Here is a 25,378-nt window from a genome sequence, read left to right as displayed (position 1 = left end):
ATGGTGCACTTTCTTTTCTCTTTTTGAGATCTTTAAAATAATAATGATAGTTAACTAGGATTTATAAGATTTACAAAACATTTTGCATAGTTGATCCTTCCAACAGCCTGATGAGATCAGTGTTATTTATACACATGAAAAGGAAATTTAGGATTAGAAGTGATTTGCCTAGGGTCACAGTCAGTAAATATGTGATGCATGACTTGAAATCAGATCTTCCTGACTCTAGACTCAGCACTGCCCTGCATACTACCTATTCATTTTAGGACTATATACTTTTCATTAAAATTTTTTTCTTTATACTTCATTTTTCTCCTCTATAAAATGGGTATATCTGATGCTTCTAAGGCTTATTGTGAGGAACAAGTGAGGTAATAATTATAAATAATTAGCATTTATACCTGGCCTAGAGTATTTTTGTTATTACCTTGATTTCTGAATATGTCTGTTTTCCTTCTCTACTCAGATTGGTATATCTTATAATAAAAAATTACAAAAAAGAAAAAAAGGAATAAAAAGGGCAACAGAACTACTTAGCAGATTAGGAAAGCCTACCAGTAAATATAAAGTTTAAAATGTGTTCTTTAAAGGTCTTCTTAAGGAGATAACCATATTAACTGTGTTAACACAATTTGTTTTTTTCCCTTATCTTTACTTGGTGAAATCTTTCATTCCTATAAGATCTAGTTTGGATGCTACTTGAAAGTACATGAAGCTTCCCCTGATTATCCCAGTTTCTCCAACTCTTTTATTAACCAATGCATAAGGTATCCTTTGAACTTCCTTATATCTTTTGATTTCATTTAAAGCAAGATTATAAATACTGATATGGTTTATTTTTCTCAGCAGCATTCCAATTCAATGCTCAATGGGAAAATAATTCACATTTAGAGAACTTACAATTAAATTACCATCATTGGCAGCCTAAAAGATATAATTCATAGCACTCTTATTGCCCTTTCTCACTACTCTGTCACAATTACTGAAGTATTTGGGGACTACAGAAGATTGAGAAATTTTTATATTTTTTTCTTTGTTTAATGTTTTTTCATAACAAAAATAAAAACACTCCCTGGTGAGGCAACACATTATAGACGTTCCTTTCTTCTGGAATTATATAAGTTCTCTAATACAAAGATCTTCTATGCAAAAACTTTAAAATAATTTAGATAAGATCCTTGGAAACCAATGATACAGATTGAGCCATGCTCATATTTAAAGTTTGGTCTGGGAATCTATCTAGGATCCCTCAACTGAAATAATTGAAAGCATGCTATATTTTTCATTCTGTAAAGACTGAAGAAAGGACACCAAGAAATAGATTTGGAGGTATGGCAAGAACTCATTTTCATATGACTATTGAATGTTTACAATTTAAGCAACCTTGTGTCTCTAACAGTGTAATTGCTTTTATAATTTTTTAGATGAAGAATGTGAGGTTTATTAAATGTATATATCTTACAGGCATTATACCCAGAACAATCATGGATGTCATCTTGACACAACGTTATGCTATTTCAAATATGTACATATATATATGTACATACATATATCTGTATGTTTTCAATTGACTTGCATTTATATTTTTCTTTTCTGCCCAACCCTCCCTTGCTTCAAAAAACAAAATTTAAACGGCAAGCAAAATGCTCATAACAATCAAACAAAATAAATTTCTACATTGACCATGTCTAAAAAATGTTTCTTTTTACATCATGACTCCAGTACCTCTCTTTTACAAAGTGGTTACTATAATTATTAGCTGTTAGGTGGCACAGTAGATGGAGTGCTTGGCCTGAAGTCAGGGAGATTCATCTTTGTGAGTTCAAATCTGTCCTTAGACACTTATTATCTGTATGATACCTGGGTAAATCATTTAACCCAGAGTGAGTTCATTTTTTTTTTATTTATAAATGAGCAGGAGAAGGAAATGACAAACCATTCCAGTATCTTTGCCAAGAATACCCCAATGGGATTACAAAGAGTTAGGTGTAGCTGAAATGGCTGAACTACAACCACAACAAAAGCATAGATCATCATCAGACCTCTGCAATCATGGATAAACGTTTTGATCAGAGTTCTTAATTTTATCAAAACTGTTGGTCTTTAAAATGATGTTTATTAACCTTTCTATTTTACTCAATATCATCAATTTATACAAAATGTAATAATACTCGAAATTTAAAAAGTGGTAGAAATTTTGGAATGTATAAAGAAAGAATGAGATAGAGAAAAAAAAACATCACAGAAAACATTTTTTCTTTAATAGAATATGTAATGGAATATTCCAAGTTTTGATCCTGGTCTTAAATATGAGAGGTAGTGTGACATAGTGGTTAGAATCTCAGACTCAAGTCTCTCTCTCTCTCTCTCTCTCTCTCTCTCTTTTTAGTTTTTGCAAGGCAGTGGGGTTAAGTGGCTTGCCCAAGGCCACACGGCTAGGTAATTATTAAGTATCTGAGGCCAGATTTGAACTCAGGTACTCCTGACTGCAAGGCCAGTGCTCTATCCACTGCACCACCTAGTCACCACTTCAAGCCTCTTCTAACATGTATATGTCCCTGGATAAAGCATTTAGTTTCTTAGAATCTGTATGTAATTCTTTCAGACAAAAGTTATAGAACTAGGACCAATATGCATTGCTGGGAGTGGGAGGAGGGATTTGTTTTTCAGGAATTCCTAAATCAATGAAATAACACATCTAATTCAACATCTGTATGAGCACATTTTATGATCAGTCTGCTCCAAGGACTGCAATTGACATTTGCTGCACTTTCCTCCTTTAAAAAAAATCCCCTCTGCCAGAGATAAAGCTTAGTTTAACTGAACAATTATGGAAATTAGTGCAGCCACCCATTTTCCTAGATTATAGTAGAACTAAGCTTTTAGTGGGTGTTTACATAGTCGGCTATAATAGATTATGAGAGATTGTAGGGAAATCTTAATGAAGTTAAAAGCAGACCTCTAGTCTCTCAAGTCATCATTAGAGTAGCAGAAACCTTAGGTTTTAATAGAGGGTTTAAGGAAGATGAGGTGGATGCACCAGAGGGATTACTGCTTGTCATTGGATCCATTCATTTGTCTAGTTTGTGCTAAAATAATTTATGTTTTTCAGGCTTCTGGTTTGTTTATCAGAATAAACATAGGAAATCCAGAGAACAAAGTAATGGGTGCCATCTGTTCTAACAATTTAATAGCCTGTGAGGGGGAAGAAAAGAAAAAAGAAGCAATTGATTTCTTTGGTTCTTTTCTCAGTTTATTAGTACAAGAATGGGAAAGGATGGAAACTCAATATGGACCTTGCAAATGCTTTTATTCTAAAGAAAAATTGTTCAAAGATTCAATGCAGATAATTTAATTAGGACTCTTTTTAATCCTTATCATTCAAAAGTGTCTTAAGGGCAACAACCTTACTTTTAAGATTTCCTGACAGAGATATTCTTTCAGCATTCTATTTTGCTGAATTAGGATCCAGAAGGATTTATGAGTTTAAAAAGACATTACTTATTTGTAACTACAGTGACCAAGGTTTGTCCAAGAGAGGAGGTTGGAAAATGTACTTCTTTACCATCTAACTAGAGGCTGGGAACAAGAACTGTGTGAAATATTGCCCATACTCTGAGAATTCATTAATAAATTGTTTAATTTGCTAGTTAATTTTGTTTCTTGTCCTTCAAAAATATTTTATCATACAGAATCAGAAAAAAATTGTACACATGAACATCACTGTGTTTTGATCAGCTATTATGGAATTGCTCTTCTCAGTGGTACAAAAATCAAAGAAAATTTAAAGGGCTTGTGGTGGAAAATACCATCCCATTCTAAAGGAGGAACTACAGAATCTGATGCAGACCAAAGCACACTCTTTTCAATTTTTAAAATTTGTTTTGTGTTTTTTTTTTTCTTCATGGTTCTTTTTTTTGCCCTATTTGTTCTTATTCTTCTTTCACAATACAATTCCATGGAAGCATGTTTAGCATAGTAAGGTTTATAAACTAAATTAGTTTACTGTCTGTTTAGGGGAGGGGAGAGGTAAGGGAGAAAAATGTTGCATTCAAAACCTTACAAAAATGATCATTGAAAATTATATTTGCATGTAGTTAGAAAAATAAATAAATACATTTATTTAAAATATTTTTTATAAAAGATGACTCATTGGGCAGGGAAAGGGGGAAAATCTATTTTTTAAAATGAAGGTGATATAAAAACAAATATAGAGATATTTTTGAAAGCATTGATTAAACATGAATGGCAGAGGTGGACATGAGAATATATGCAAACAGCTTCAATGATATCAAATTCATTAGAATACTGTATACGAAAATTTAAACTCTAAAATACCTGCTAAAGAAGTTTGGGCAGCTAGGTGATGAAGTGGATAGAGCACCCACCCAGGAGTCAAGAGGACCTGAGTTTAAATCTGGCCTTAGACACTTAATAATTACCTAGCTATGTGACCTTTAACAAGTCACTTAACCCCGTTGACTTGCAAAAACTTAAAAAAAAAAAAAGTTGCTATTTTCTGCCAGAGAGGGAAAAACCCTGATCTACTTAACAAATAAGAAAGATAGGAAAAAAAGCATTTTTTTAAGCTCTTTGTGGGCACTGTACCAATATATGGGAATACCAATACAAGAAAACAATGGTCTTTAAGATAGGTAACTTAGATTCTAATAGGGAAAGAAAAAGCATAAAGGGGACCTGTAATATAAGAGGAAGAAAGAAAGAAACATTTATGTTCCACAAATTGGGCTGAGTACTTTTACAAATATTATCTCATTTAATTCTTTTAGCAGTTTTGGGAAGTAAGTGTTATAATTATTTTCTTTTTTCAGTTGAAGAAACAAGAACAGACTAGGTGATGTCATTTGCTCAGGGTCACACAACTAGTAAGTGTTTGTGGTTGGATTTGAACTAAGATCTTTAATCCTAGCCCACCCTTTCATCCACTCTAAAATCTTCCTTATTATCTAAGAAAGATGGTTCTTAAATGTTTTAGATGTTTGGATTTTTAAAACTGATTAAGGGCCAACTTGGGGCCAGGTACTTTAGTATTAACTAAAAGGAAAATTAAAGTCTCTGATTAGGGAATAATATAACAGAGTTATTTTTGCTATTTCTTATTATACCTTGTGATTCATGGGCCAGCTCTAGGTTGAATTTTAGGAAAAAAAATATGACTATGTCCATCTATTTTGTGGAATTAAATACAAATTATATTTATATAATTTATATAATACATATTATTATAATTTGTATTAAAATATCATAACTATATATATTATATTAAAATATTATAAATGTATAAATCAAATTATATATACAAATTAAGTTTTATATTATGAACATATCAACAGTAAATTATATATAAATAAAAATATGCTGTTATAAACATATACATTAAGTTATATAAATATATAAATTTTACTAAATTAAATTATAATCATACTAATAAAATAATTATAATGTTTTGCAGAATAACCTTTTCATATTGATTTCTAGAAAGGACACTATTAAATTGTGGAACTTTTCAATTTCTAAGTATTTAGTGAAAAAATTATCCTTAGAACTTGCCCAATTGGAATGTTGAATATCTTTAACATGCTGGAGGAATTAGAGATGTGTTAGTTGGGCAAATCACAGGGCTAGAATTCAGACTGTGCTGGTATTTAGAACCTTTTGGATTATTAAAATCATTATTGTTTTTTTGATATCAAGATATTTGCCTTCCTTTGACTTCCTGATATCAAGATCTTTTCTCTCACCTTCTTTCAAAAGAATTTTGCTTGCTATATACAACAATGTTATTGAAATTTTACATTTATTAAGCATTTTGATATATTGGTTTCCAGGGTAGTTAGAAAATGATAGCTTGTGGCATGACTCCAGTGATTAAATCCAACAATAGATTTTCTCAAGGGGACTGTTCTACTTTGTAGTTACACTGTTATAGACATCACCTTTAGTCAGGTGCAGTGGAAAATTTTGTTTCCTTTTAAAAGTGCTAATGTATCTCCTTCTCATGCACTACTAAGTGCTTTCTATATGTTTTTGGGGTACGGTCCACACACATTCCCTCTGAGTGGACTGGTACATTCTGTGTATCTGAGATGCTGAAAGCAGGTATCAAAGGTTACTTATGAGTCAAACCAATTTCTGACTGATCCATCTCCCAGTTGTTCTAGTACCATAGTTTTCCACTTCTTCACAGTTGGTACATGTCATTTACTTATTGGATGAATTCCAAAAGTTGTTTGAGTGTTGACTGGGGAATAGGGTTGGATCTAAGCTTTGTTATCATAGACACCTGACCTTAAACTTGAAAGTGTCACTGATAAGCTATAATCTAAGGGCTTTGGATTTCCATTTTGAACTTAAGAAATATCTCTTGCTATTGTTTCCTCAAAACATTTTGGAGTGGAGGGGGGGATCCAAAATGGCAACTTGGAGGCAGAAATTCCCAGAAATTCTCCTACAGAACATTCCAAATGCCTTAAAATTATGACTATGATCAATTCTAGAGTGTCAGAACCTACAGAAAGACTGAGTGAAACAGTTTTCTGGCCCAAGACAACTTGGAAGATCCACAGAAAGTTATGCTCTGTGGGAAAGGTATGCTTTCACCCAGGTTGGAAAGGGCCACAGCATAGCCTGGGCTATGTTATGCCACACCAAAACAGCTCCAGCCTTCCAGGAACAGCCCATGGGTACCTGAGTCCTTGACAGCAGTGTGATCTCCAGACTTCTCAGCCCAGGGATTGCCAAAGACAAGGTGGAAGGCCAGCAGGAAAACTCTGCTGCATCAGAGTGAGCATGCAGCCCAGTGCAGCTTAGACCTCAGCACAGACTGGCCTGTGGTGCCACCCAGTAACTGCTTCCAGAGTGCTCAGATGGTAAGGGGGTCAGGGAAGATTGTTAAGGTCTTTCTGCTATCCCTGGGTTAGGATTTGGTTGCTTTGCCCATATTCAGACCCTGGTCACAGTCTGGACTCCAACATTGTCATAACAGAGCAGGGACCCTCCTCACAGATCCAAGGCAGAGGCAAGTGCTTATGGTTATCCACAGACCAGAGCACAGGCAAGGAGAGTAGTCAAAACCTCTCATAAGACCTTGGAGGACTTTAGGTGTCCCCAAACCCCTGTGGTAGTGTCCCCCAAACCCTCAAAAGCTTGGGAAGTGCACTGGGAAAATGAGCAAACAACAGAAAAATAAGAACCTGACCATATATATAATTACTCTGGTCCCTTGGAGGATCAAAATACCCACTCAGAAAATGACAAAGTCAAAGCTTCTTTATCCAAAGCCTCCAAGAATAATAGGAATTAGAATCAGGCTATGGTAGAGCTCAAAAAAGATTTTGAATATTAAGAAGGGAATTAGAAGAAAAATTAGGAAGAGAAATTAGAGGGATGCAGGAAAATCATGAAAACAAATCAGTAGTTTGGTGAAGGAGACACCAAAAATATTTAAAAAATAACATGTTAAAAACCAATTTAGGTCAAAAGAAAAAAGCAATCCAAAAGGTCAAAGAAGAGAAGAATACCTAAAGAAACAGAAGTGACTAGAACAAAAGCAGATTAAAAAAAGCTCTCTGGAGAAAATAACTCCTTCAAATGTAGAATGGAGTGAAGGGATGTTGATGACTTCATGAGAAATCAAGAAAGAAAGAAGAAAATGCATAATATGTCATTTGAAAAAATAGTTGACCTGGAAAACAGATTCAGAAGAGGTAATTTGAAAATTATTGGACTACCTGAAAGTCATGACCAGGAAAAGAACCTAGACTTCATTTTTAGAGAAATTCTCCAGGAAGATTTCCCTGATAGCCAAGAAGCAGAAGGTAAAATAAAAATTGAGGGAATTTACTGATCACCTCCTGAAAGAGATTCCTCCCCCCAAAAAAATCCTCTCAGGAATATTGTAGCCAAATTCCAGAACTAAGTCTCAGAGAAAATATTACAAAGAGCCAGAAAGAAACAATTCAAGTATTATGGCACTATAGCCTGGATTACACAGGATCTAACATAGTCTATATTAAGGACTCCTAGCATTTAGAATATACTAATCTAGAAGGAAAAAGAACTTGGTTTACAACTGAGAATCAATTCCTCAGCAAAACTGAACATCCTCTTTCAGGATAAATGATGGATATCCATTGAAATAGGATAGTTTCGAACTTTCCTCTTGAAATGACCAGAGCTGAACAGAAAATTTGATCTTCAGGTGCAGGACTTAGTTGAAGCATAGAGAGGGTAGATGGGAAGGTTAAATTTTGAGGGATACTGCTTGTATACCTACATGGGAAGATGATACCAATAACTCATATGGGACTTCTCATTTATTAGAGAAGTTAGAAGGAATGTATATAGACAATGAATAGCAGGAAACTGAATATGAAGATATAGTATAAAGATGGAGTCAATGGATGAAAAATGAATGTACTGGAAGAAAGAGAAAAGACAGGTAGGATTGGCTAGGACATTTCACTCAAAAGAGTTGAGAAAAACTTTTTGCAATGAACTAGAAGGGAGGAAGGTGATGGGGAATGAGGGACCCTTCATTTTCATTGAAGTTATTCAGAAAGGAAATAACTACACACTCAGTAGGGTAAAGAAATCTATTTTACCCTAGAGGAAAAAGGAGAGAAAAGGGATGAGAGAAAGGGAATGGGGGAGGGGAGAAGAGTACAGGTGACAGAACATAGGAAAGATCATGGGAGAGGTAGTCAGATACAATACACTTTAGAGGAGGGACAAGATGAAAGGAGAGAGAGAACAGAATACAGGGGAGTGGAGAGGGATAGAATGGAGGGAAATAGAGTAAACAATAGCAACTCCAGGAAAAAATATTGAAACAACTTCCCTAGTGGGCTTATAATAAAGAGTGCTATTCATCCCAGAGATGAAGCTGATGGTATCTGAACATGGACTGAAGTACATTTTTTTTCTTTTCTCTCACTTTTTCATGAGGTTTTTCTATATTTGTGGAGGGAGGAGTTTTATGGTTACTTTTATAATAAGAATTATAGTAATATGAAAATTACTAAATTAATTAAATGTCAAAAACAAAACAAAACAACAAACTTTTCAAAGTTCCATATAGATTTTTGGAAACATGGTCACAGAGTGAGTGAGAGTAGCCTCATTCACATGAGAAGAAACTCTTTTCTGCCCCCATGGTTTATGCTGAAGTAGCAGATTTGGCAGCATACTATAGTGATTATTCCATTATAAATACAAGGATGCAGTTGGAGGTGATAGACCTCCATCAGCTAAAGACTAGGTTTAGGAGGAGGCACTCCAAATGATCAGCACTAGGCAATATGGAAGTTTTCATTTGAATTAGATTAGACACTTTTCTGGACCAAGAATGTAACTGGAATCAATTAACTTTAATATAAGTCAAAATAACTTAAGTAAAATGGAAAAGATTCTACAGACACAAGCATACATATAAAGTTCAGATTGGTCTATAGGTTCAGGCACAGTTCAGTCACAGAGATTCTATATTTTTAAATATTTTTAATTTTTATTTCTCTCTCATAGGGTCTCTCTTCCTACAAGTAGGATTCTTTTATTTAACATATGCTTATTAAATGCATGAAGCAAATGGTGAGGTGCATTTCTATGCTTTGTATTAGAAAATTGGTCCAGGATGCCATAACAAAGGAAGTGTGGTATAGGAGAGAGAGAGAGCTGGTCATGAAGCCAGGAGAATGTGAGTTCAAATTCCACCCACACAACAATGACTGTGGGATATTTGACAAAGATGTTTTACCTCTCAATGCTCTGGGTAACTCTAAATTTTTTAAGATGCAGAGGAAGTGCTAACCACCTAGGTGGGCAGGTAGAGGAAGAAGTAGATAGAGTATTGAATGTAAAATGAGGAAGACCCGAGTGAAAATCCTGCTTCAGCTCTATGATCATTGAAAAGTCACTTAACTTCTCTCTGTCTCAGTTTCCTCAGTTATAAAATGGGAATAATAATATCATCTATCAAGTTGTTTTGAGGATGAAATGAGGTAATTCTAAATTGTTTAGCCCAGAATAAACATATAAATATTAATTAAATCATCATCATCATCATCATCATCATCATTATTATTATTATTATTATTATTATTATTATTATTATTATTAAACTGCATTGGTAGAAGACATTCCTTGCTGGTACCTCCCAATCACTTTCTCCTATCCTTTTCCCATTATTGCCTTAATAGTTATGTGTAAACAGTGAAGCTTAGCCACTTATGTCAAATATAGATAAAGATTTCCTTTTACTATATTCCAGATATAAGATAGTTCAGGATTCTTCTACTGGAGACAAGTCTTACATACATGCTCCAATTTTGTCTTATAAATTACATTTAGATTTGTGTATCTGTTCTAAACTTTCAAATGGGCCAAAAAAGAATCTTTCACCAAAATGACTTCCATTTTTCTCACTCATTGATTTTTTTTTTACTGTTTTAACTACTGTGTCAAATAGGAGCCAGTGATTTTTGACCAAGTATTTTTGGTCACTATTTAAACAAGATGGGGATCAAAGATGATCTTAGTTTGTCTAAATTATATGTAAGAAAACTATAGCCATTTACTCTTCCATGGCTCTCTCTGACGACTGGTGATGAGTGTTCTTTCCTAACTCCATTTACTCCCCACTTTCCTATGCCTGATAGTTTTTGATTAAGATTATGTCAAGAAAGAAAATTTTCTTCTACCACAAGGGAAAATCCTTGAACTGATCTTATTAATATCAGAGGAGTAGAATTGGGCAAGATTTCTTACTTTTGTTTGCCCTCATCTCATTCTTTTTTCTTAATCTGAAAATAAGCAAATGATTCCCAAGATTCTGTTTGATCTACCCACTATTTCAGGTCATGGTCTAGGAGATTGTGGGGGTAGGCCACAATATACTTATTCCATTGGTTTATAAGTCTAACGCAAAAATTCGTGTATTCTTACTTATATTTGAGCATATTCAAATAACCAGTCAAAATGAAAGGCCATTTTAGATTCTCTTTGTATTAGGAACTATATCTTTTTTTGTTTTTGGATTTTGCGAGACAATGGGGTTCAGTGACTTGCCCAAGGCCGCACAGCTAGGTAATTATTAAGTGTCTGAGGTCAGATTTGAACTCAGGTACTCCTGACTCCAGGGCCGGTGCTCTATCCACTGTGCCACCTAGCCGCCCCAGGAACTATAACTTTTAACCATGTGAACCATATAACTTTTTCACATTTGCACCCAAACCCATTGAATCATTTTAAAAATATACAGTCTTACAAATATATATATATATGTATATATATATACACACATATATATAAAATTAAAATTATTTCAATTTGCTATGCAACTTCAATTATCACAAAAAACTTTTTAAAAGAACTATTTGAGATATACTATATTTATTTATTCCTCCAATCAACAACATTCACAAATTTCTCTTCAGCAAAAGATATAATTTCATTTAAAATATAACAGTTTTACAAAATACATTTTATTTATGCCCTTTATCTTTATTTCAGTCACTTTGAGCACTTTCTCAAAACAATTTCCTCAAATTCTTTTCAGGGCTATAAACTCTCTAAACTTTATAGCCCCATTTTTTTCAACACAGTTAAAGCTCTCTGTCAACCAACCAGAAACTCTAGAAAGCAATATTTCTTATTTATGTATGATAAAAATCTCTTTCCAGTGTAAAAAGGCTCTTCTAGGCATTCCCAAATCATATATTCCCCACCAATGAGTAGGAGTGATCTCTTGTGATTGGTCACAGTAACTGGAAGGTGGGAGGGAATTATTTCAATCACCAGCCAATTAAAAAAGGCTCCCCCCACCCTTATAGGAGAGAAAAGAATGCCTTCATGCTAATCAACCAAGGCAAGCCCTGGCAAATCTCCTTTCACAATTATTTGACACCAAACCTAACTGATAGACAGTAAACTGATAGTTCCTTCTAGGGTTGATAGTGGGTTGTGATTAAATTATTTTTATTAGAGGTCATTAAGGAAAGTTTTTTTTAATTGAGGGAAGTTTGTTTCATTGAATTGAATTAACCACAGTTTAGGAAGGACTTGGATAAATTACCAAATATTTTAGAGAGAGCTATTTAGAAGATGGGATAGCTAGATGGCACAGTGGATAGAGCACTGGCTTTGCAGTCAGTAAGACAAGAATGTGAATCCAGTCTCAGACACTTGCCATTTACTAGCCGTGTGACCTTGGGAAAGTCATTTCACCCTGATTGCCTGACATCCATGGCCAACTCCAATTGTCCTGCTTCATATCTGGCCACTGGACCTAGATGGCTCTGGAGGAGAAAGTGAGCCTGGTAACTTAGCACAGCATTCCCCTCACTCAAGTCCAATTTATGTGCTTGTCATGGCATTATCTTCCTGATGTCATGGTCTTCTTCAAAAATGAAGGACAAGGAACAACTAGGTGGCACAGTGGATAGAGCAACTGGCCCTGGAGTCAGGAGTACCTGAGTTCAAATTTGACCTCAGACACTTAATAATTACCTAGCTGTGTGGCCTTGGGCAAGCCACTTAACCCCATTGCCTTGCAAAAAAAAACCCTAAAAAATGAAGGACAAACATTTTTGATCTAGAAGGTGAAAGATCTGGAGATCAAGGTATGGGAGAATTTATGGAAGAAACTAGGAATGCTTAGTCTGAAGGCTTGGGGCTGGGGGTTGAAGGAATAAGATATCTTTCTTCAACTAGATTATAAGAAAAAGAGATCAGATTTACTCTGCTTCCCAAAAGAAGAACTAGAAGTAATGGACAAAGTAAACAATGTCTTAGCTTGATTTTGGGGAAAATGGTCTAAAAATTTGATCATTCCAAATATGAAAAAGGCTGACTTGGGGTGTAGTAGGTGTTCTATATCAATATTCAAACTTTCTGTTTGTTGAATGATCTTTGTATCCTTGGGGAAAATCCAACTTGAGCATGATGAATGATCTGTTGAATGAATTGCTATAGTCAATTTTGACAGGATTTTATTAAGAATATTTGAAAATATTCATTAATAATATTGGCTTATAGCTTTTCTGTCCTTTATCTAAGACCTGTGTACAAATTAATAGTTTCTGGGACAAGGGACCTCAGAGACTACCTCATCCAATTGATCCATAACTGAGAATCCTGTCTACAAACAAAGCTATGTAGAATATCAAGGGAAATAATAAGAAAAAGTAGAGACTAAAAAGGAATGGTAAGTATTCCCTGAAACTGTATTAAATCACAGAAGTCATCAAAACTAGCAGGTATTGGTTAAAACAGAGAAGTAAATCAATGTAATTGATTAGATAGTGGAGAATCATAAGCAATGACATCCTATAATCTAGTTTTCTGTAAACCAAAAGACATAAAGCATTTGACTGTGAACACCCTGTTTGAAAAAAAAAACTGCTTGGAAAACCAGAAAGCATTCTAGGAGAATTAAACTTAAATTAATACCTTATTCTGCATTCTATATGGATAAATATACCTAATATTAAAGTTATACTAATAAAAATCATAGAAGACAAACATCTTATATTTTTCATGACTATGGTTAGATTAAATGGGAGAGAAAAATGCATAAATAACAAGGTACACACACACACACACACACATATATATAAATAATAGGTATATTTAGACATATATTCAGACATACAGATATAGACTTATATAGATAAAGACTAATAGATATAACATATAGATAGAATAGAATAGCTGGGTAGTTAACTCGGAGTATAAGACCCTAGCAAGCTGGAGGGCAGGGGGAGACCAGAAAGATAGAAGATGATATTTGATTTGAATCTTGAAGGGAAATGGTTGACAGAGGTGAACATGGTGAACATTCTAAGCAATGGAGATGTCTTGTACAATGATCTTTCTTACATTTGGAAAATAATTTTTTTTTGCAGTTTATTTGCCATTGAAGCTAAGACTCAAAGAAAGCCCTATTAGATTTATTTAAAGGCAACTCCCCACAAAACCCCCAAAACAACAACAAAAAATCTTTAGAATCCCATAATGATATGGACAACAAAAAAATTCAATTTAATCACAACTGCTTTCCTATAATACTGTAGCATAAGTTTGTCTCTGTGTTTCTTTCATATGTAAGAACTTTGGGCAAAATTTTGATGATGTTTTCCCACCTCTTCCCTCCTTCCCTTCCTATTTTCTGATAACCTCTCTACCTTAAGTTCCAGTTCTCTCATGCTTTGTCATCACAATTCCATAGGGGTTCTGACAGCAGAATCCCATCCATTTGTTTCTTTATAAAGTTATCTCCTACTCTGGAAATGAATGCCTCTAGCTATCTAAAACTTCCACTCCTTCAATGTAGATCCTTCAGTTAGACAACAGGTATTAATATTTGCCCAGTACATTTAAGACATAGTATGGATGATGTAAACTTATGCTTAGAGAAAAGACAAAGTACAACTGACAAATGGCTTTCAATTTTTTTATTTTTATTTTTTTATTTTTTATGTTTTTGCAAGGCAAATGGGGTTAAGTGGCTTGCCCAAGGCCACACAGCTAGGTCATTATTAAGTGTCTGAAACCCGGGATTTGAACCCAGGTACTCCTGACTCCAGGGCTGGTGCTTTATCCACTACGCCACCTAGCTGCCCCTTATCCACTATGCCATCTAGCCTCCCCCAATATTTTTTAAAAGACAAATAAATTTGGCAAAATTTTAGATGATTACAAAATAACAAATTCATTACTAGTTGAAGAAAAGAATTCCAGATAATGTAGAGGGATCGCCTAGGCCATGTGTCTAGGCAAGAGTGTGCTTATGTCTGTTCATATCAGAGATGACAGTTAAATTTTTAGTGTGAAAATTTTACATGGGGAAAATTGGCAAATTCTAAATCTCAGGCTTAAATTAATGGTTTTTTTAACTGTTTAAACTTGAGTGAAAAAAATAATGGAAAGATATTATTTAATTTAAATATGTGTGAAGGTATATAGGAGACCAGCTATCCTTGCTTTTTGGGTCTCCTATTCTGTCTGGCTGTTTTCAAATGGCAATATGACTCTAATTTAATTTCAGGTGATTCAGTATTTATTCTCATTTCATTTCAATTAATTCAAGACTATAGTTCTCTGAAACAAATAATCCTTAGTATAGGGTTGCAATAGGGACTGCAAGAGTGAATGAAGAGAATTTTTTGAAGTTGAAACCTGAAGATTTAGGGTCCAGACCTAACTCTCCTACTTATTAACCATGTGACTGAGACAGTTTCTTTAACTGTAATGTTTCCTATCTGTCTTTTTTTCAACACATAAATAATGTTAACACTGATTATTTTATAGGGGAAAGTATTTTGTAAATTTAAGGCAATTTAGTAAATCAAAGTTAAACAAATATTGTTATTAGCAACTCCCTTATCCTCAAACAAACATTTCTGAATACTTTAATGAAAAAAATTAAATGGGGAAAATAAGTAGTTTTGAGCATTTTAAAATATTATGTTCTTAACTTCAAAATTGAAGGAGAATCATTTTCAGTGATTATGTGGAAACTAGCTAAACATAAAATATACAACACATAATACCACATCACTGAATTTCAAATTGACTTCTGATTTTTAATTTGACTACTTCTGAATAGAGTAGGGTAAGGGAGGATGGGGGAGGATGAAAAAGGAGCTGTCTAAATTTATTGGCGGCATCCATTCCTCCTTGTTTCATTCTTGGTTGTAATCATAAAATATATAATGCTTTTACTGGCAGAGGTGATTTTTGATACGTTTTATACAAAACAAGAAAAACAAATAGTAGAATTTATATAGACAATCATCATATGGCATTTTAAGGTTTACAAAACATTTTCTAAAAATTATCTCATTTTATTCTTAAAACAACTCCTCGAGAGAGTTATTTTTCTTATTGCAATTTTACAGATGAGAAAACTGAGGCAACTAGATTAACTGACATGCTCAGGGTTACACAACTAGAGAGCATCTGAATCCCTCTTGTATAATTTGTCAGCTCATGTACTTATATAATACTAGCTGGAAGAAGAAAAAAAAATCTTTTAACATTCTCCTTTTTCATAAACAATGTTATATAATGGTCATAGATATTTAGATGGATGATATCAAGAACCTAAATGATCCTTCCAATCAGATTTAGGATCATCAATGAAAGTTTGATTTATGTATTTTATTTACTAAGACAGAAAAAAAGTCATACATTTGAGGGAGATTTTCAATAATGGTTTAAAAAAAGGAAAAAGAAGCATAATATAATACATAGCTCAATTAAACAGATACTTCCCTTAACAAAAATAAGGGTCCCTAAACATTTTGCTATTTTTCTCTTAGGAGGAGGAGGGAGGAGGAAATACAAGGACAGGGCTGAGAGGTGAATTCCTGAGGGGATTATCTTGAGCAGCTTTCTGATTTTTGTCTCTGAGGAGAGAAGGAAACAGAGGCTGTTAGGGTGCTAGCCCTGGAGTTAAGAAGACTCATCTATGTTTGTTCAAATCTGATCTTAAGAAACATAGTCACTGTGTGACCCTGAACAAGTAATTTAACCCTGTTCACCTCAGTTTCTCTTTTGCAAAATCAGTTGGAGGAAAAAAAACAGCAACTACTTTGGTACCTTTGCTGTCAAAAGAATTTTAAATGTAGAATGGGTTGGACAGGTCTCTAACCTGTGATTTGCTTGAAGAGAGCAAAGCAGGTCAGAGTCAGGATTTTCAGGAATCAAGTAGTAGTTTAAGTATTTCAAAGTGAGGAAGGCAAGTTTGCAAATGAGTCATCCTTCTGGGAAGGGCTTTTCTTGTAGGGGAAAAGTCAGAATTTATATACATAGAAAATAACAAAACGGTGGGGTGGGAGAGGTGCATCACAACACAATTATTTCTAGGTCTTAAGCCCAGGAGTGCAGACATTCTTGGGACAATACAGATGTTCTGGAGTCCTGTGGGAGAAGTTCTTAAGTTGATTGTCTCAAGTCTTGTGGGTCATGATTATGCAGCCGAGTATAGGACTAGAATTCTGTGACAGGAACAGGTTTTGCGATCTTTGATTTGGTTCAGTTAGTATTCATAAGCATAGAAATTCAAGAATTTTGAGTATGTTAAAAGTACTTGCTTGATCACTTTAAGCTACAGTGTGTCTCAGACTCCCAATCCAGAATATCCTGTAAAGATAGAAGTTCTAAAATATCTAGATAGTATAATCATTACACCTATCCTATCAATTAATATAGAAAGCCCCAAATGACATCAAAAGAGTCAGGTATGACTGAGCTGATTGAATGACAGCAGCAGTTAATACAAGGTCCATAATATTAGAGTGAGCACTAATAAGTGAGACAAGGAGGAAAGGGTTCATGTAGAAAGTGTTGCTTAAATGGATTTTTGGAAGGAGAGAGATTCTATAAGGTAAAGATGTGGAGAGGGTGCATTCTAGACAGTATAACATGCTTAAAAGGGATAAGAATTATCTGTGTTTGTATGTGTGTGTGTGTGTGTGTGTGTGTGTGTGTATGTATATCATTGAGATGATACAGGCTCTGTTTGAAAACATCCAGTGATGGGAAGCTCACTAACATTACAAGGTAATCTGGTTGTGAATTGCCCAAGGTCACACAGCTAGGTAATTATTAAATGTCTGTGGTCAAATTTGAACACAAGTCCTTCTGCCTCCTGGGTGGGTACTCTATTCATTGTGCCACCTAGCTGTACTGCATTCATTTTTGAACAGCTTTAATTATTATGAAGCTTTTTTCCTTGTATCAAACTGCAATCCTACTGTCATTGATGGCATGTAGAACAAGATCAATCCCTCTTCCAAAATAGCCATTCATTACTAGAAGACATTTATGATAGTCCAAAGGTCTTTTCCATATTCATCATTCCATTTCCTTTACCTTCAACACATCTATACAGGATATGACATTGTCTTCAATTCCTTCATCACAGTGGTCTTCACAATGCACATGTTTCAGCTACTATAGTATCCCGTAACTGAACACATCATTTTAATTGATACTTATTTTTATTTTTATTTATTGAATTATACTGATATTTTATGAAAGTTTTCAACATAGACATATGTAAATTTTTAAGTCATGAAATTTCCTTCCACCCCCCTTTTCTACCCCATCCTCCCCTCAGTGGCTAACAGTGAGGTTAATATTGTACATACAAATTTGTGTTAAACATGGTTACCATTTATCAGTAGGGGAATGACTTGTAACCACACACACACACACACACACACACACACACACACACATGAAATGAGACTTTTATCAGAACTCTTAGTGGTGAAGATTGTTTCCCAGCTTTCTGTTTTCTTCTAATTTTGGCAGCATTGATTTTATTAATGCAAAACATTTCTAATTTAATATAGTCAAAATCATTCATTTTGTAATTTATAGCTTATTCTATTTCTTGTTGGTCATAAATTTGTCTGTTTTCCATAGATCCGATAGATGGAGAATTTCTAGGTCTAATAATTTATCCATAATGTTTCCCTTTAGGTCTAAATCCTATACCCATTTTGATCTTATTTTTATATAGGATATGAGATGTGGGACTGTGCCTAGTTTTTGTCATACCATTTTCCCATTTTCCCAATGATTTTTGTCAAGTAGTGAGTTCTTATCCCAGAAGCTAATGTCTTTAAGTTTATCGAACAGTAGATTACTATAGTCATTTACTACTGTTTCTTTTGAACCTGTTTCATCCACTGATCCATTACTCTATTTCTTAACCAGTACCAGGCAGTTTTTGATGACTGCTACTTTATAGTATAGTTTTAGTTGTGGTAGAGCTAGGCTACCTTCCTTTTCATTTTTTTGATCAGTTCCTGACCTTTTGTTGTTCCAGATGAACTTTATTACTATTTTTTTTCTAGCTTGGTAAAATAATTATTTGATGGTTTGATTGATATGGCACTGAATAAGTAATTTAATTTGGATCAAATTGTCATTTTTATTATATTAGGTCAACCTAATCATGAGAAATTTGTATTTTTCCAATTGTTTAAATATAACTTTATTTGGGTGAGAAGTGCTTTGTAATCAGGTTTATACAGTTTCTGGGTTTGCTTTGAGAGGTAGATGTATTTAAATATTATATGTTGTCTGCAGGTACTTTAAATGGAATTTCTCTTTTTATCTCTTGCTCTTGGGCTTTGTTGTTCATATATGGAAATGCTGATCATTTGTGTGGGTTTATTTTATATCCTGTTACTTTGCTGAATTTGTTAATTGTTTCAAGGAGTTTTTTAGATGATTTTCTCTGGTTGTCTAAGTATATCATCATATCATCTGCAAAGATTGAAAGCTTTGCTTTCTCATTGCCAATGCTAATTCCTTCAATTTCTTTTTCTTCTCTCATTGCTACTGTTAACATTTCCAATACATATTGAATGGTAATGGTGATAATGGACATCCTCGTTTCACTCCTGATCTTATTGGGAATATTCCTAGTTTATCCCCATTACATATAATGCTTATGGATGGTTTTAGATAGATACTACTTATTATTTTAAGGAAAACTCCATTTATTCCTATACATTCTCATGTTTTTATTAAGAGATGTATTTCAACAAAGAATTTTTAAACATTTGAGATAATCATATGATTTCTATTGGTTTTGTTATTGATATGTTCAATTATGTTGACTATTTTCCTAATATTGACCCATCCCTGGTTACTTAGTGTATATATATATATATATATATATATAATATATATATATATATATATATATATATATATATATATCATGGTGTATTATCCTAGTAATAACTTGCTGTAATCTCATTGCTAAAATTTAATTTAAGATTTTTGCATCAATATTCATTAGGGAGATTGGACTATAATTTTCTTTATCGACTTTTGTTCTTCCTGGTTTAGGTATCAGCATTATATTGGTATCATAAAAGGAATTTGACAGAATTCCTCCAATTTTTTACAAGAATTTATGTAGAATAAGAATGAATTGTTCCTTAAATGTTTGTTAGAATTCGTTTGTATATCCATCTGGACCTGGAGATTTTTTTCTTAGGGAGTTTACTTTCTTCATTTTTTTTTCTGAAATCAGTAATTTAGTTACTTTATTTTCTTTTTTTGAAATCAGTAATTTAAGTATTTTATTTCCTCTTCTGTTAATATGGGCAGTTTGTATTTTTGTAAATATTCATCCATTTCACTCAGGTTATCAAATTTATTGGCATACAGTTCAGCAAAGTAGCTCTGAATTATCTCTTTAATTTCCTCCTCATTAAAGGTTAATTCACCCTTTTCATTTTTGATACTGGCAATTTGGTTATCTTTCTTTTTTAAATCAGATTAACCAATATTTTATCTATTATATTTGCTTTTTCATAAAACTAATCTGTTTTATATATTAGATCAATGTTTTTCTTGCTTTCAATTTTATTAATCTCTCTCTTGATTTTCAGAACTTCTAATTTGGTATTTAAATGAAGATCTTTAATTTGTTGTTTTTTTTTCTAGCTTTTTTTGTTGCATACCCAATTCATTAATCTCCTCTTTCTCTATTTTATTCATATAAACATTTTAGAAATATAAAACTTTCCTTCAAAACTGCCTTGGCTGCATCTCATAAATTTTTATATGATGTCTCATTCTTATCATTTTCTTAGATATAATTATTGATTATTTCTATGATTTGTTGTTTGATCCACTCATTATTTAAAATTAAGTTATTTAGTTTTCAATTAATTTTTGTTTTATCTTTCTATGACCCTTTATTACATGTAATTTTTATTACATCATGATCTAAGAAGTATGCATTTATTATTTCTGCCTTTCTGCATTTGATTATATGGTTTCTTATCTAGAACATGGTCAATTTTGGTATAGGTGCCATGTCCTACAGAGAAAAAGGTCTATTTTTTTTCTATCCCCTTAAGTTTTCCCCAGAGGTCTATTATATCTAAGTTTTCTAAGATTTTGTTCACCTTCTTAACTTCCTTTTTCTTTATTTTGTGGTTAGATTAATCAAGTTCTGAGAGAAGGTGATTGAGGCCCCCCAATATTAAAGTTTTGCTGTCTGTGTCTCCTTGTAATTCACTCAGCTTTTCCTCTAGGAATTTGGATGCTATAGCACTTGGTGCATAATTGTTTTATTAAGATTTTTTTTTTGTTTGTTTTTATAAGGCAATGGGGTTGTGCAAGGTTGCACAACTATGTAATTATTTAGTGTCTGAGGCCAGATTTGAACTCAGATCCTCCTGATTCCAGTGCTCTATCCACTGTACCATCTAGCTGTCCTTGCATAATTGTTTAGTAATGAATTACCTATGGTACCTTTTAAGAAGATATAGTTTCCTTCCTTATCTCTGTGAATGAGATCTATTTTTGCTTTTGTAGGATTTGGGTTTTTAATCCTTTCATCTATTTACTTCTATTTTAAGGAACAGTTCATCCCATTCACATTTACAGTTAAAATTACTAATTCTGTATTTCCTTCCATGCTATCTTTCCCCATTGATATTTTTCTTTTTCCTTTCCTCTTATTCCTCCTCAGTAAAGTTTTACTGCCTTTCCCCTTTTCTTTTTAAACTTTTCTTTTAAAATTCAACTTTCAGTTTATTTTCACTTATACCTCCCCTTTGCTTTTATTAGTCCCTTCTTCCCTTATTGTTCTCAACTCCCTCCCACTCCCTTCCCTGCAGGACAGATTTTTAAAAGCAAATGGGAATGTATCTTATTCCTTCTCAGTACCAATTTATGAGTAGAATTTACTCATTGTTCACACCCTCCCTTTTTTCCCTCTAAAATTATAGATCTTTCTGCCTCTTCATCTGGTGTTATTTATCAATCAAGTACTTATAATCAGGTCCCATCAATCACAGCTTGATTATTTGATTATTTGATAAGCTCAAGGCACTATCAAAGCACAATCACAGATCGATTGATTGATTGTTTGATAAGCAGCATTGCCTCAGAGACATTAAGTACCCTGCCTTCTTCTGTCTCATTAGTACACTTCTCAGGAGACTTGAATTACATCAAATTATAATCATTTTTTACTTTAATCCCTTTTCAAGTACCTTCCACACACAATCCTCATGAGTCAAAGTATCTTCCAGAGCCAAATTATTTCATGAACTATTTGTACCCCTCCTCCATAGCATACTTTCTCCCATACTTCCCCCCTTAGCTCCCTACCCAGTATACTTAATTTCTTGTTAAGTAAGGTATGGATTAAGTTCATTCCTGATTAATTAACTAATGAGTCTCAAAGTGCTTTGCATACTGGGAAGCTCTGAAAGTCTCTCTTAACTTTACAATTGATTGTAAAGTATGGGATACCCTGACTCAGGGTATCATCAGGGCTTTTTTGTCTCAAATATAGTGATGTCATCTTTGTTCTCTCCTTTGGAAAGACAAGCCCAATCATACCCATAACTTGTATTTCCAATCTCTTCAATTATATTCAACCCTTTAAGTATACTAAGAGGGATAAAATTCTCAAGAATTACAAGTGTTAGATCTTCCTTATAGGATACAATTTGATGGTCTTGACTAACATTTTTTTTCTACCTCTTTTCATTTACTTTTTTTATGCATCTCTTGAGCTGTGTATTTAGCAATTGAATTGTCTGTTCAGTTCTGGTCTTTTTGTCTGGAAATTTTGGAAGTCCTTTATTTCATTGAATATTTTTCATTGAATCTTTTCCCTGACACAGTATATGCTGACTTTTTCAGGGTGGTAAATTCCAGGTCCTTAGTCCTCTGATATATATGGTATTTCAGGTCCTTTCAAGTCAATGTTGAAGCTCATAAGCCCTGTATAATTCTGATTGTGTTTCCTTTGTATTTAAATTGTTTCCTTTTTGTTACTTCCAATATTTTCTCCTTCATTTGAGAGTTCTGAAATTTGGCTATAACAGCTCTTGGAGGTTTTATCCCAGAGTCTTTTTCTGGAGGAGTTCTGTGTATTCATTCAATGGCTATATTGTCTTCTTGTTCTAGCAGATTTGGACAGTTTTCCATTATAATTTTTAGGCTTTTTTTTGAACTAGGCTTTCTGGTAGTCTGGTGATTTGTAAACAATCTCTTCCAGATCTATTTTCCAGGTCATTTGTTTTTCTTAAAAAGTATTTTATGTTTTCTGCAATTTTTTCAGCCTTTTTATTTTTTTTTGATGGGATCTTTTAGTCTTGTAGATGCATTGGTCTCTATTTGTGCAATTCTAATGTTTAAGGTTTTATTTTCTTCAATTTACTTTTGTGTTTCCTTTTCCATTTGGTCAATTTTATGTTTTTTGAAGAGTTACATTATTTTCCTGTTTGGTTATGTTTACTTTTAAAGGAGTTGATTTCTTTGGTCAATTTTTCACAATTTTCATGCATGACTTTCATTTCTTTTTTCCATTTTTCTTATTCTCTTCTTTGGTTTTTAAATTCTTTTTTAAGCTCTTCTGTGGGTGTTTGAATTTAAGTCCACTTCATAGATTCTATTGAGACTTCCCCTTTGAGTAATTTTTCATTGATTTTTTCTGACATGACATTGTTATTATCTTTATCTGCAAAGTAGCTTGTTTTTAGTGAGTGCTTGCATAGCTTTTTGAAACATCAATATTCTTTGAGATCTGTTCCTGTGGAATAGAAAGCAAAGATCCAAACATTTTGTGCTGTGGCTGGGGTCTGATCCATGTCTTGTCACTGGCCAAGATATTTCTTATGTAGTCCAGGCCCTGCCTTTGCAGAGATTTGCTTCCTCCTTTATATCCAGGTTCTGTTTATTTAGAGGTTTGTTTCCCAATCCAGTTCTGACTTTTGCCTCAGTGTTCCCAGGGTTCAGACTTTATTGAGGTTGGGAATCTTCCTGCTGGCTTGCTATCTAGTTGCCAGGACCTATGCTTTTGTCATGCTGTGGGAACCTGAAATGCACTGTGGCTAAAAGCCACCTGCTGGATTTTCTGCTATCCCACCTTGCTGGGCTTTACTTCCCCTTTTCCCCCAAAGAGACAGACCTTCACTGAAGATCCTCCATGATGTCTTCTATTGAAAACTTCTTTGGGTCTTCTCTTTTTCTTGGTGGGATCTGTAGCTTTAATGTCAGTGCAGAAGCTTAATTTTGGTAGGGAAAAGCTCTGAGAGCCTTTTAGCTTCATGCAGCCATTTTAACTCCACCCTGGAAGTCATTTCTCCACATTAGGGGAAAAAACAAACAAACAAACCATGAAATCAACTATAATATGATAATACAGAAAGACTATAGAAAGAAAGCAAGTGATTATTGATATGGGAGTCATTTCAAAATTAGATGTCCATATGCAGTCAGGTCATTGACTGGTCGATGTTAATATCAAGTTACTAGAAAGGATAAAGTTATTAAAGATTCTGTATCCAAATACTATAGCTATAACAACCTATTTAGATAGAACATTGGCCATGAAAATGGCAGCAGATAAAATGAAAACAATTACTTTTTACCATTCAATTCAATTCACTTAATATTGACAAAAATTTTACCTCATTAAAATTTTAAAACAATATTTAAGCAAGACTGCTTAAACAGTAATAAAACAAATAGTGCAAAAGAATTTTAACTAATAGAAGGGAAAAGATAACCAAAGGGAACACTGGTACAGAATATAAGCTCAGTTGCCAAACATATAGAAGAAGATGAAAAAAGATTACAAGGAACAGCAAATTCCAAGGGGGACATGAGCACACAGAAATGTTTGTCAGATCATCTGGAGAGCATTTATAAATGAAGTTGGAAGGACTACAGTTAGATGTGAAATGGATCAGGTCTTCTAACTTTCTTGCAGTAATCTTTCTTCTTCTTTGATGGCATTTGGACTTTTATAACCTTGGCATTCAATTTCCTATATTCAGATAAATGGAGTGGCACTCAAGAAAATGAAGCAGAGAAGATGAACTTCACCAAATATGCAGAGAAGTAAAATGTAGTAGAGGTAACAAAATTTAAAAACTCAAGTCAATTTTCTTATATTTTATTTTGGCTTTTGCAAGGCAATGGGATTAAGTGACTTGCCCAAGGTCACACAGCTAGGTAGTTATTAAGTGTCTGAGGCCAAATTTGAACTCAGATGCTCCTGACTCAAGAGCCAGTTCTCTAGCCACTGTGCCACCTAGCTGCCTTAATTCTCACAAGAGTGGAAAAATTCAAAATGAATGTAAAGGGTCATAGATGTTATTAATATAATACATTGTATCTGAGAAATTATCAATAGCATCTACTCAATATGCCTACTTTTTCAACCCCACAAAAATTTATGAAAAAAAGGAAGAAAAACTAAGAGAAATCTTTGAGAAATTATACAATATTTTAGAACAAGGTTGTCCAACCTTAATTTTAAAGTTTTCATCAAAACACTAGACACTATATTTTGGTT

This window comes from Macrotis lagotis, chromosome X (assembly GCF_037893015.1).
Source record: "Macrotis lagotis isolate mMagLag1 chromosome X, bilby.v1.9.chrom.fasta, whole genome shotgun sequence".
Lineage (NCBI taxonomy): Eukaryota > Metazoa > Chordata > Mammalia > Peramelemorphia > Peramelidae > Macrotis > Macrotis lagotis.
The sequence above is the reverse complement of the archived record's forward strand: the minus strand, read 5'-3'. Positions refer to the sequence as shown.